Raw genomic sequence first — 14,467 nt, forward strand, 5'->3', positions numbered from 1 at the left:
AATGAAAATTGGCAGATTGCAGAGAAGAACCCCAAGAGGCAGAAAAAGCTCCAGAAAGCTCTTCCTAATGTGATTTTTCTTCACATTTCACACACAGAAAAAAACTTTCTCCATAAATTTTGATAATTTACTTATATTTCTTTTTATTACCGCTATGGGGAAATGCTTTGATTCCCCCCCCCCTCTTCCCATACAGAAGAAAATTTCACGGGGAAACCTTAAAAAAAGGGAAATCACGAGAATGGAAAGTTTGCAGAGAGAGAGAGAGATGAAGAAAAGAGACGCTGAGGAATAAAATCGTGTATGAAATTTGAATTTATTGAAACTCTTTTTGCGCACGAAATATTGCAAAATCTTTGCGAGGAGGGTGAGCTTGAGACATTTGGGGGAGGTGCGAGCTTTCAGTGACAATTTGCTAATTTTCTGCTGGAAGGATTTTCACCCTCCTTCTTTGTTAGAGATGAGCTTTTTGGTGCATTTTTAGAAAATCATCAACGTCATGAGTTTCCCACAAACTCACCCCCCACCCTCACCCCCGTAGAGCAAATCCATTTGAATTCATGAAAAATTCAGTGATTTTCCATTCCATTTTGCCTGCAAAACTTTCATTGCATTTTCAGTGCAATCACACATTTCCACTGAATTATAAATTATTTATTTTTATTTGGAGCTTTTTCTCTCTATACGTTGAAATGAAAAGCTTTTATTTATCCCTCATGCAGGATTTGGTTGCAGAGTGGTTAGGAAAATGGGTTAAAAGTATTTAGGTTTTTCAGGCTTTATCTACACAGATATATGTATATACTGTACGTTATGTAGGTAGGTAGTCTACTCATTTACCAATTATATTTTAAAGTAAATAAAATATTTTATTCGAGGGGTAATTAATTGGTGCGAAAAAAATCTAAAACTTTCGAATTTAGAAATTTATCAAAGCTTAATTCTTCACGATGAAAAATGCGTTACATCTTTAATTTTCAGCGATGTTTTGGTAAATTATGTTTTAAGGATTTCATAAAATTATATCTTTCAAAATGTCTGTAAAAAAACCAAAAATTCCCATTTAACTGCCATCATCCACTAATCTACTTTCTATGAAAAGAAATTCCTTTAAGCTTGAAAATAGCTCCCCTGAAAGCATTTCAAATCTCTTTCAATGGCTTTTCCTTTTCCAAAGTTTCAACGAAAAACAATCCCCACATGGAGGGAAATAAAGATCTTTTGTTTCTTCTTCTCCTTCTTCTTTTTTTATTAAAAATTCATCGATACGCTGTTTTTTTTGTCTGCTCACCAAATGAACCATCTGTTGGTGGGATTAGTTTAATGAAATTGTCTAATTTGTCCAATTCCATTTAGGATGAGTCTCCAGCCCACCCCTCTGGATAACTTTATATTCTGTGCTCGCTGCTGCTGCTGGAAGGAAGCTCCCACCACCACCCGGCGCCTCCACTTACGGAGGTTTTTTTTTTTGCAGAAAAGAAAAAAAAGAAACGAAGAAGCAGGATGAGGGTATGTTGAGCTCTTTAAAATCAATGACCATCGCTGAGCAATTTTCACTGGCGTGTACAGAGGCCAGAGAGGAGGACGTTTGAGACGGGATAAAGGTGGAAAAATTCTCTCAATGGCTGAAAAGGTGCACGTGCCCAGAATCGACAAAATGGTAATTGAAATTTTTACACATTCCCCGATAATTCCATCGTTCTCCCCGCATTCTTATGGATGTTCTTCGGATGATTTTTTACCTAAACCATCGGTCCTTTTTTGTCTTCCCAATGATGATAAATTGAAGAAAATTGAATTTTTCTCCTTTCCCCATTTCTTTTTCCTGTGACGAGAAAAGAGGTGTTCTCTGTCTAATATTAGGCGTATTGGGGAGGTACATTTATGTATATATGTAGTAGTTTTTGCCGAATGGACTTTATAATGAATTCATTGCGTCCTCTGAAACTCCTTGAGAAGAATTCCTTTTTTTTTGCTGCTGCGATAAAATGGGTCTCAAATGGAGAAATTTTTCCTTCTCTATTGGCGGAGGATTAAGAGAAGAGGAGGAGGAGAAGGGAAATGGGAAAAGATGAATTCTGAAATTTATCTGTGAATCGCCACGATGAGAGAATCCAATAAACAGTCGTCAAGGGGTGATTATCTGTGAGATAATTGGGCTTCTTTTACCGAATACTTATATCGTTTGGATATGATTGAATAATCTAATAAATCTGGATCATGAATTAAAATTCCGAATATCGTCAGATAATCTGAATATTGCTAGGTAGAGTGAATTATACTGAATTATCTGAATATTGCTGAATAATCTGAATATTTCTAGAAACTTTGAATATCCTCGAATAATCCAAATATCGCCGAATAATTCGAATAATCTCCCATATTCTGCATAATTTTCCCTTCAGATAATCACCCCTTTGACCGTCGCAGTTGGAAAATCTCCGTTAGCACACTACACGCAGGAAATTCAATAAAGCTCAACAGAGTGTTGCGGAAAAGCTCCAAGAGTTGACCGTAATTTTATATGCCTCATCTCAGTACGGGCCATGAGAGAATTTTCCGGGATATTTTCGCATTTGGAAAATTACACACTTCTCTAATTTATTGGCCAGTCAATTTAAAAGTTGAGGCGCCTTGCGGAAATTCCCCATATTCATTGAATTTTCACTCGCTCCTATAGCTCGTTATCGATTGACGATGAAAGAAATTCCGAGACATGTTTAGCATTCCACGGAGTGTTTAAATTAATTCCTCATGCTCCAGAGATAAGAAAATTCCTCACAACTGTAATGCAGTACTGTGCGATCGAATGTCCCAAAGTATAGCAAACTTCCCTCCCTCCAGCAGGGAATTTTGTAAATAATATAAATCTTCCTCTTTTGCCCTCCCGCATGAATTGGATTATTTTTCCTTCGTCGGGAATGATACAAACAGTCCAATATATTAATCTACTCTTCTTGTCTGTTTGCTGATGTATAAAATTTCATTTGTAAATGCAAAATGCGAATGTTTCCCAATGGAGCGGAAAAGGAGATATAAGTTTCCAATACAATTCACCCTCAAGCATGATAAGTTTTTTTTCTGCAAAATGATTAATTTTCCATGAATTGGCTGGCTGTATTGCATTACCGCGAGTGGGTTTATTTTGTATTTAAAAGGGATCCATAAGCGTTATAGAAAATATTTGAGATTGTCGAGTTGTTTGAATTTTAATGCAACTTCTCTTGAGAAACCCTCCGGGGTTTTCTTTTCTACAGAAAACCACTTTGAAATTGTTTTCTTTCTGCATTTTTTATTTATTCTTTGAAAATACTTGAGATGGTTTAACTAAAAGAATATTGATTAGTTCATAATTCCTTGTTTGATAATTAATTTTCTTTTTTTCCAATAGTATTTAAATATTCGGAATAATTAGAAATAGAAGAAAATTCAATGGAAACATTTTTTATTTGTAAATAAGAGATTTTTTCTCAAAGATTTCCCTGTTTGGTCATTAAAAATTCTTCCAAACCACATTAATCAAATAAAAAATATTATACTTCCTATCGTGTAAAGGTCAGCATGTGGAAGAATTTTTAAGCACGATCAATGGCCTCAATAAAAAATAATTTTATTGATATTCCGCATCAATTCAATCGATTTGTGGGTTCATTGTTAAGTTCATTGTGCGGGTGAGCTTTTTCTCCTAACAAAAGATATGTTAGGAGATTATAGTTGCAACGCAAATGGAATGGAAAATTAAGTTAAGAAAGCTCACACAGAGGTGCAAAAGGTCGTTGGAGTATTCAACTCTCTCTCTTCTCTTGCATTTCTTCGTTTTTTTCTTCTTTCTTCTTGGGGTGGTGATTTTGCTCAACCGCAACGAATGGCTGGCGGGGATGACTTCAAAAATATTTATTGGAAAAGTTTTTCGTGAAATTGCACGTAATTATAAATTTTCTCTCCCTATTTCGGGATGAAAGTAGCATTTTCTGGGAGATGGAGCTAAAATAGAAAATTCAAATTGAACTCTCGCAGTGTAATTGAGTCGCCTCCTATAAGGGAGATGGAAGATAAATTGGTGGATGGAATACAAAAGGAAAGATCAAGACGGGGGTGGGCAGGAGGTGAGAGATATTTCATTGGAGGTTGATTGAGGTGGAAGAAATGTGAGTGAACTCAATTAAGACGGAGGAGGTGGCAAAAGAAATGTTGTAATGAAAGTCCAAGAGGGGTCAGACGTAGCTCAAGGCGCGCGATTTTCTAAGCCAAAGATGAAGAAAAAGCAAAAATGAGGGAAGATGAGGGAATTATTGCAATGAGAAAGGGGTTAAAAAGCACCACCATCATCCTATGAAAACTCATTGAGTCTTCGTTCTTTATTTTCTTTTATTCTTCAACTCAGTCAGGTATTAACTGGGTAGGTATACCCGCGCACACAGGAATGGTGGTTTTCCCTTTTTTTTTCTTTCTCGGTCCACTGATCCCCAAACAGAAAAGATAAACACACCTCAACAAGCAGATTCTAAGAATTAATTTTATCGCAGAGATTTTCTCTCTTTGCCGTTGGTGCGGGGCTTTCTACGCGCGGGAGCTTTAGTGGGAAAATCACGGAGACTTTGTGAGGAGATTGGAAACATCACACAACGAGTTTTCCCCGCTCTCGTGGGAAATTTATATGCTCCTGTCGAGTGTTTCCTGCACGCCTCCTTTTACGGTTACAACACAAACGCACAGGAAATTCATTTGCTATGTAAGGAAGGAAAAATCACGGTTGAGCGAAGGCAGAACATTGTGAGGGAGTGGAGCTTTAAGTCGTCTTAAAATGATTTAGTCAAAAACTCTCAGAGTGCTCAACAAAAGCTAATTGAGTTGTAAAACTAAAATTCTTTAACTGAATTTCTTGAAAGCTCGTCTTTGCTAATAAAGTTCCCAAATACTTTGTCTTTTTGCTATATATAGGATTCCACAAAGCATAATAAAGCTCGGGAAAACTCCACACAAAATTTATGTGCAAAAGCTTTAATTTTGTAATGGAAAATCTCATCAAAACCACAAACTTTTCCATCAATTTTCCTCCCACTCCCCTGCTGCTGCTGCATCGTGTGAGCTTTTTTTGTAAGCTTCTTCCCACTCCCGCATGGAAAAGTTCACAATGCACAGATTTATATTAAATGTATTATCAGGCGATATTAAAAAAAAAGCCTACTAAATAATAATAATACTTAATAATAATAATAATAATAATATATTAAATGTTAATTATCAAGGTGATTATAGCATTGTAATTTGCAATTATATTTAATTTTAACAAATTTACAGGGTAATACAAGTAAATTTCGCTGAGCTTTTCATTGCGTGGGGGATGTGGGAAATGTTTCAATTCCCATCGTAATTCGATGGATTTATCACACCAATTCATTTGCATGAGATTTTGTGGAAATTTAAGCCCTCTTCCAATCGTTTGGTGTGTCCCCCCTGCGCGTGAACACAGTGTGATTGCACACGATCTGTGTCGATTTCATTAGAGCCTCTTTGGCATATGCTATTGTACCTCTAATTGCCAATGTTTATCTCGATGCCATTCACTCATAATTACAAACGCGACTGATCTCCCCACTATTATGGGGCTTTTTTGTCCTCCACACTTGATAACGCGGCACCCACCTTGCCCCGCGCTAACCTTTTTCCGTCCTCGACCGCGAATTTCATTTCTCGCTCCACGTTTGTGCCATCATAGCGCCATATTTATTGCAAATATGTGTAAGCACGATGCCCTCCCGCAGGGGCAGAAGGTGGCCCGAAAATAAGAGATAATCGCGATGAAAGAGGCACAAATGGAATCAATATATTATTTTTGTTGATCACAGAAATGTGTGTCAGTGAAGGAATTTGCTTTATCTTCAATTTATTTTCGAGGCGAAGGACATTACACACAATGAATGATAAAAGTTTCCTTATTATTTTGAGCAATTTTGTTCAATTTTTGCATATTTTAAAAAGTTTCTCAATATTCCTTTAAATAATCCGAATATTTGTGATTTTTCTTACAAATATTCTGTTCTACACGATTTTTTTCAGATAAACTCCCCTTGACAAATTAAATATTCCCACAATTCTGCACCATCCTCCCTCACTTTTTTACAATTTACAATTCATCATAATTTTTAAATAAAAACGTTTTTTTTCCAACAAATTAGGACTGACGTGTGTCGACAACACCTCTGAAACGTAACTATGCATTTTAAAAATAACAATACCGCATTTTTTCTCCACATTTTATTCTTTAATCATGAAATTACATAAAAAAAGCTTCCTTGCAGATAAAAACACCGCATCGTGTTGATGCGATGCAAAAGTTTAGCGTGTGATGGCGAGGAAAAAAAGAGTTTATTTCTACAAAAAGAATTTTCCAGCAGTTTTTTTTCCTTCACCATCGTGTCTGTGAGTTAATTTTCCTTCCATCCCAGACACGGAAAATTCTCATTAATTTTCACTCGTGAATGAGGTTGAAGAAATTCATTCAACTCACTAAAAATTTAAAACATTTTTCGCGCAAAGTTTCTCTGGGATAAAAACGGAAAATCTATTCAAGATTAACGAGAAAAATCTCACTCAGAGAATTTTTTTTTCTTTTGGGATATTTTCCGTTGTGGGTACCCCCCGAAAAAAAATCACGCTGTGAAGAAGGAATGGTAAAAATGTCAATTAATAGGAGGCACGAGATATGGGCATGCCGATGTGAAATATGTTATAATATTTCAATGTGTGGCGGAGGAAATTGATAAAAATTCCATAAATATTGAGGAATTTTGATAAGGGCCGCCCCGAAAAAAAAAAGATTCCCAAGGGAGGAATTTCAATTGCTTGCAGCTGCCCTGCATTCGCACGTGACGCGCCTTCGAGGGCTTTTCTTATCGCTGCTGTGTTGCGAGCTCTTTAAGCCCAAAGTCCACGGAATGCGGGAAAATGAGCCGTGCCCATCATCATTTTCCTCCAACAAAATTCTCCCATTTTCCCCATAAAGAAGCGCGCATTTCTGGCTATTTTTTCGTCGGGGGAAAGGGAAATGTTGTGCCCTCTTGAGGAGAGAAAAAAATATGTACACGATACAATATACATCGCTGATGCCGAGATAATCTATCAGGTTTTTATTCACTCACTCTCCGGGGGAAATTTATTGCGTAGGTTTTTTTCATTCTTCTTCATTTTTCATCTCCTAATTTATATATTTCACTCTTCAAACACGAAATCATACGTGATGGGAGGTGGAGTCGGGAAATATTTGCTACAATAAAAATATCTGCGTGATTTCCATTCTTTTGAATTTGTATTTTGGCAGCTAAAATGGACCATTTTCCCATTGAAATTATCATGTTTTTTTTCATTTATTAATACAGAAGAGACATTCAGCCGAAATATTTTCATGATTTGTCACCTTGGTGAATTTTATTTTTCATTTAGAATAAAAAAACTTCTCCTGCCTTTTTAGAATTTTTTTGGGCATGAATAGAAGCATTGGTTAGCATCGCATATCATGTCGTTTTTATCAGGGATGAAACTCCTTTGAAAATCATCCTTCTTGTCGCGAAAAAATCTCATCATATTCAACAAATGAATGGATGTTTAATGAAAATTCTGGGAAACTTTATTGCGTACCACAGAGAGAAATTTCTTTCTCATTGTCTGGGGGGCTTCGTGGAAAAGAGAAGAGATCCTGTGATGTTACCTCAGATTTCATTTATTTGAAACATAAAGGTCCTCTCAATTTATGCTGAGGTAATTGAATCTTAATATCTTTACATTAAAAAGTTGTAACAATTTATTATTAAAGCTGCCAAAATAAGAGCCCAATTGTACGTAAATTTTTCAGTATTGCCTTCATACCCAGCAATGGAACCTAGCGAAAAGAATCAAAAGTTTCTTATATCCAAATTGACAAATACACCTCAATTTCCATCGTTTATTTTACCTTCTACTTGATCTGTCTGGAAACTTATAGAAAGAGTTTCATCAGCTTCTTCTGAGTTATAAAGTATATTATCCACGACAGACTTAATAGTAGATAGTAGACCACCAAGGATACCAGAATTTAAATCAATGACCACGCTTAAAGGAATCTAGGGTGGCAAAAAAATATTTATACAAATAAAAATACTTTTTGATTTTTTTTCTTATTAACTTACAGCAAAAGATGTTGGTATAGTTCCTATAAAAAATTGATTAGAATAAAACCTCAATATCTCAAATAATTTTTTATGTATAATGATTATAATTTTCCACCTGATATAAAAACGTAAGCTAAAGTTAGTGCCACTTTGCCCAACTGCCTACAAAACTGCACCATTTTTACGCCACAGTCAAAACTAAGAAAAGTTCTAATGCAAAAGTTACAAACACTTAAATATTGTTACGAAATTACCGAAATTCCCCGCGAAAATCATTTTTTTTTACAATTTCCATAATTTTTCAACTAATAAGAATTAATTTGACTCGCTGGCAATATCCGCCAATTTTCGAGAAGCCAGCGAGCAAATATCCTGCCAACGAGTGAGAGAGATGAAAGATGCGCCACTCCGTGTCCAAAAGAAAGACACCCTACAGTGACGCAGACGGAAACTTCCAGACAACGTGAGGGAGTGAAATAGAAGGAGGATCGCCGTGTGCCGCAGTGCCCATATAAGCGATACACGCAAGCGATCTCCACGCATTCTGCGGTGCGCCGCCGCCGAGGAAGGACCTCCAAGGAACCACCTCAAAGAGCTCTCAACGAGGGAAAAAGCAGCACCAAAAGGGAATTGGACTCAGAATTTGCAGCCGCACTTTGGAGAAATACATGGAAAGGAGGAAATTGGAATCGTGCAGCAGCAGCAGTGTTTGAAAAAGCAACTTGGAAAAGAGAATTGGATTTTCGCAGCAGCAGCAGAAAACATCGTGGCATATCATCAAAGCCAGCTGAAGCATCGTGAAACATCATCGAAAGCCAGCTGAAAACATCACAGAACACGACATTTTAGAACATCGTAGAAATCAACACAGATCAGCAAGAGAAGCCCGCATCGCTTGAGCTCCCTTTGGGAACATTTTCTACAAATCTTCAAGAGACGCCCGCATCGCTAGAGCGCCTTGGGAACATCATCTACACACCATCAGGACGAAGCCCGCATCGCTTGAGCTCCCTTCTGGAACATTTTCTACGAATCTTCAAGAGACGCCCGCATCGCTAGAGCGCCTTGGAAACATCATCTACACACCATCAGGACGAAGCCCGCATCGCTTGAGCTCCCCTTTGGAACATTTTCTACGAATCTTCAAGAGACGCCCGCATCGCTAGAGCGCCTTGGGAACATCTTCTGCACGCCCTCAGGACAACACCTGCATCGCTTGAGCTCCCCTTTTGGGCATTTTCTACGGATCATCAAGAGACGCCCGCATCGCTAGAGCGCCTTGAGAACGACATCTTCACATCATCACGAAAGCTGCCCCATCGTTTGAGTCTCTGGAGGAAATTGAGCGCACATCTACATTTAAAGAGAATTATCCTGCGCCATCGCAGAGAACAACACTGAAATATTGGAGCACGAAGCTCATCCTGTACAACACACAAATTGGAATCTGAAATAAATCTGTTCATTTGAGTTAATCCGAAATCTTTTTCTTCCGGATATCTCACTGAGTCTCATCGTCTCACATTTTCGTCAGGGTGAATCGTACGGCACAAAAACTCCCGCCGTAACAATATGAATAAGTTAATACGCTAAAGAGAACTTTTTAATATATTTTTTTTTGCAATAAAATTCTGCTAAGTTAGTCCACGGGTTGCACGAATTGAACATAAAATCATTATTACAAGACCTGACAAAACAACAAACTTCCTTGAGTGCTTCCTTTTTTACTTTTACCATAATTTTCTGAGCTAGGACATCCTCTGCAAGCTGATAAAAATGTCTTCTTTTGATATACGATAGTTTTTTTTTTCAACTCACAGCGAAAAACGTTAAAAATCCTATTAAAAAAAATATATTATGTATATTATGTTATAATAATATAATTATTTTTCTACTGAAAGAATTATTCTAAAGTCTTCCACTGCAACAATCAATAAGTTAAATCAAAATTTGAGCGCTTGCTAGCCCCTCCAATTTACTCTCCCTCATGAAAATCATTCCACTTGAGATAAAATAGGGAGGCTGGCACATGAAATTGTAGATTTTACATTTCCACGAATTGAGTGGAGAGTCGATGGAAAATACATTTCACGATTTTCACTGTCAATTTCGCATGCAGTGCTGAAAAAAAAGTAGAGGTTGGTACGCAGATGAGAAAAATCGTGACAATCCCCTGAAACACGTGCGACGATATGACAAAAGCTCTGCATGATTTTTTGCACAATGAAGAGGTTGGGAAGTGTTCAGGGAGGTGAATGAGTGTATGTTTCTGAAGGAAAGCCAAGCCCCCACCCCCTCCTGGTAGCCGGATATTAATTTTCTGCGGTGAAATCTTTTCGTGTTTGCATGAATTGGGGTGGTTGGCTCTTCCGCCACTACCTCCGCAGAAAATCTCCTGATGGGGAAATTGTATCATGGTAAAGAAGCGAGGACTTTTCCATGGGTGTTCGGTACCGGAAGGACATGCGGACAAAAGAATGAATGACGTGGGGAGAAGATTGTGGTATTAGATGTGCACGACAAGCTTCAATACGGAGGAGGAGGGATGTAGAAAGCAACTTTTTGCCTTTTGGTGCATTTTGCCAACGAATTTTCCTCGCATGAATGCAACAAATGAGAGGAAATTTTGCATTCTAAATTCTTCCTCAAGCTCTTAAAGGAAATTTTGTGTATCTAACAGGAGAATTGAATTTTACTTCCTGTTCTAGTATTTTATTTAAATAAAATTCTCAGGAAAGTCTTTGTCAAAATTCTCACAAAAATTCAATGTAAAATTTACAAAACATTTTCTTGAATTTAAATGGAAAATTAATTTGTGAGAGAATTAAATTAAATTTGAAGAATTTGGAGAATTTTTAAAGCTCTCGTGGAAGCTTTAAAGCTCAAATGGTTGCGAATTTAGTGATTAATTGAGTCTATCTTGCATTAAATTTCCTCACTTGTCCATCGTCGTCATTCACTCTCACCCAACTTGAATATTAAACAATGCCGCAGATGACATCCTAAACCCACCCCCGCACACGCGGATAAGGCAGCCACTCCCGGGACCCAATTGTCATCCCTCCTTCCGCCCCATAGAAGATGAGCTGTGTGCGGATGGTGTAGGAAATTGTGGTGCAGTATAATGAAAATGCAAATGAGCTTTGGGGTGGCGCACGACAAAAGCTTCGGCATGTAGAGCTTTTTGAAGATACCGCTATGATGACGTTGTTGACTCCTCAACAGCGCGAAAGATCTTCAATTTGCTTATGCAAATGACAAATTGGATTCGACAACCGGCGCTCGCTCTCGTGTGCCTTTGTAGACATTTTCCATTATTATTAATGGGCCTCCGAGACATCGCGGAAGATCTTCAAATGCAAACATTCGCACAAAAGTCTTTGTTTCTGCACGGTCGATAGTTGAAGGGAAAATTTTCTCCTTCACAGAATTTCTATATTAATTTCAGATTATCCTCCATACACAACAACAACTGTGGAGCCTTCAATTGTCCTTAATCTACAAACCGGAGACAAAGGAGATTTTGCTAAAACTCCAACGAACCCCGTTCGTCCAGAATGAGAAAATGAAGAAAATTGAGAGAGAAAAACCACACATATATACAGTAAGTCTGGTGGAAAGTCCAACCCTCAGGTGCTCCAGCTTCATGGAAAATTAATTTAATTAACTTTTGAGACTGCAGCCATTCTCTCCACACAGCCAGACGCATCAACTCACCCCCAAAAGTGTCTCAACAATTAAGTACGTGGGATTATGGGAGGGTTCAAGTTTTATTGGATGACCAGGAAGACCTTTCGTCAATTCGGGTGATGTTTTAGGTCAAGGATTCTCTTGTTTAAAACGTATATACAACCCACATTATATATTACCCTCTTGCGATGAAAAGTCGGATTTCCATTTTAAACATATTTCGATGAGCGATACACTCAAAATTTTTTTTGCTTCATTTTAACTTAAATTTTTTCATATGTGTTGATAGGAACTTTTTGGTGAATTTTTTTTTAGATGTAATTTGCTGATTTTGATAAGTTTTAAGCTTATTATTTACGTAAGATTTTTTTAAAATTCATTTTAAGACTTTTATTTTCACTTTTATCAAAATCGGTTAAGAGGTTATTTCAAACCCGATTTTAATAAAAAATACAAATCTCTAAAATCTGCCAAAAAGCCAAAATTCTCATCTCAAATCAACTAAAAAATCTCATGAATTTCTCTGAAACTATCAAAATTAAACCAATTTTCCGATTTTGATAAATTCCCAAATTAAAAACAAAATATTAAATAATTTTTCTGAGTACATTTCACCCATGTTCTTATGCTGTAAAAACTGTTGGATATTTTGCTTCTGTTGCAGACAATTTGACGAGCTTTCCTTCCCTTCCGTATGCTCTTCCTTGAAGGATTTTGTAAGGAAAAAGCTCTCTACAGAATTTTCCAAACCAAGGTGAATTTTCATTAATTTTCCGTCAACTTTTTAGATAAGAAAAAAAAAACTCATTCTCCATGATTAAAGATATTCCTTTCAATTCACGCGAAAAAAATATGTTTAAAAATTAATGATTTCCAGGGAAAATTCATATTGAATTTCCCTAGAATTAATATTTTTTTCTTTCATGGTGAAAATATGTTGAAATATTCGTTGCAATTAATGCAGTTTGTAGTGGCAAAATTAAACTTATTCAACCAAACGGAAGTTTCTGTGAACAGAATTATTTGCCCGTATCCAACGGGATGGTGAGAAAAGAGGGAAATTGCATTTTCCCCGAAAGCTCCTCAAAAAGAAAAGCTGACAAAAAAATCTCCCAACAATGGATTTTTTTAATAAAATTGCAAAAAATGCATTTGAAAAGGGATCAGGTTTTTTTTGCATAAAATAGGTGAGGCATTCGCTGGGGAAGCTTTTTTATCCTCCGCATTCATTCCCGGGAAAAGGTGGAAATGTGATTTTCCATATTTGAATTTAATAAAGAGACCTGTTGAATTGAATTTTCACAGAGGGTGAGATTGTTTAGGGCGGCTTTTTTGTGCGGCGTCGGTCTCTGTGCTTCGCTAAATCCCGTAGTCGTGTACATATTGTATGTGGAAAAGCTCACGGGAAAGCTCTCGGCTTTTGAGAGGGGAAAACATATCCCTTCCACCCAATCAATGTAATGAAAAAAATCATTTATGGAAATTTTTCTATCAATTCTCTCGCAAAAACGTCACAAAACGCGAGCTTTTTCCTAAAAGAAAATTCCATCGCAAAAGCTTTATGGGAGAAATCGATTAAATAATTTGATTATGTACATTTTGCTATGAATTTATTTTATGTATGTCACTGTGGGGTGTGTCTTCGTCTCACTGAGAAAAAAGGACGCGGCTCAATAAAAAAATATGTTTATGCCAAAAAAGAGAGGCTCACAAAAAAATCTCAAGAGGAAAATATTCAAGGAGATTCTTTTTTGTTCTTATACTCCTTGTCCCTTTAGGCTGTTTCACTTATCTCCATATCATCATATACTTGCATTCATCGTCCTTTTTTTCCTTCCTCTTTTTATTGGGAAATAATTTTTTTTCTTCCTTTTGATTGGAAACAATTCAAGAAGAAAATCTTTTGCGTAGAGAAATTGTTTGCTTGTAAAGGGTTTCATTTTTGAATTTTTGAAATCCATTATGGCGGTTTACCGACGCTTTTGGGCGCCATTTTGTTTTTAGAGCGTCTCTGCTCTATTTTAGTTTTTATTTATTCGTATTCAATCAATGAAAAATTTTTTAAACAATTTATTTCACAAGAAAAAGCTCCCAAAAAGCTTTTTAACTATGTACAAAAATTCTCCTGATTTCCACATAATAAATAAATAAAAACAGAGACTGTCATCCACCCACTATCACCAGTAAATAACTTTCCATATCAGTTGCTTTTAAGGTAATATCAACATAAGAAAACTTTTCCATACTAAAGCCACAAAATGTGACGTAGTTTGATGGAGAAGCTTCCACCCAGGCCCCCATCTCTCCCCCCGCCTTATTGAGGGCTCCCAGGTGCAGGATTTTGGATGGAATGGGCGGTGTGGACAAACGTGTAAACACCCGAGGAAATGTTTCTCAATCGAGTATCGATCACTAAATCGTTTGAAGAACTTTTCATCCACCAAGAAGAAGAGAAAAAAATTCCACCCCCGGAGGGTGCAAAAAAAAACTCAGCCTCGGTCAAATATTTACACTCATGACTCCCAATTTGTCAGGATCATGAAGAACTAGGGACACTTCCTGGGCGTGAATTGGTCCCTTGTTTGCCTTTTCCGGGCATCAATGGACCCCCCAGAGAGAGGGAGAAAGCT

The 14,467-nt window shown here is 37.0% G+C and overlaps 1 long non-coding RNA gene across 1 annotated transcript; it reads right to left on the minus strand.

Annotated features, from left to right (window-relative positions):
• Window positions 1-7,704: 7,704 nt before the first annotated feature.
• LOC129793691 (uncharacterized) lies at window positions 7,705-8,361 on the minus strand. Its single transcript, XR_008750952.1, has 4 exons — window positions 8,263-8,361; window positions 8,166-8,188; window positions 7,952-8,099; window positions 7,705-7,879 (listed from the first exon to the last, which is right to left on the minus strand). It is a non-coding gene; the product is annotated as an uncharacterized LOC129793691 (long non-coding RNA).
• Between the last annotated feature and the right edge of the window lie 6,106 nt (window positions 8,362-14,467).

This window comes from Lutzomyia longipalpis, chromosome 3 (assembly GCF_024334085.1).
Source record: "Lutzomyia longipalpis isolate SR_M1_2022 chromosome 3, ASM2433408v1".
Classification (NCBI taxonomy): Eukaryota; Metazoa; Arthropoda; class Insecta; order Diptera; family Psychodidae; genus Lutzomyia; species Lutzomyia longipalpis.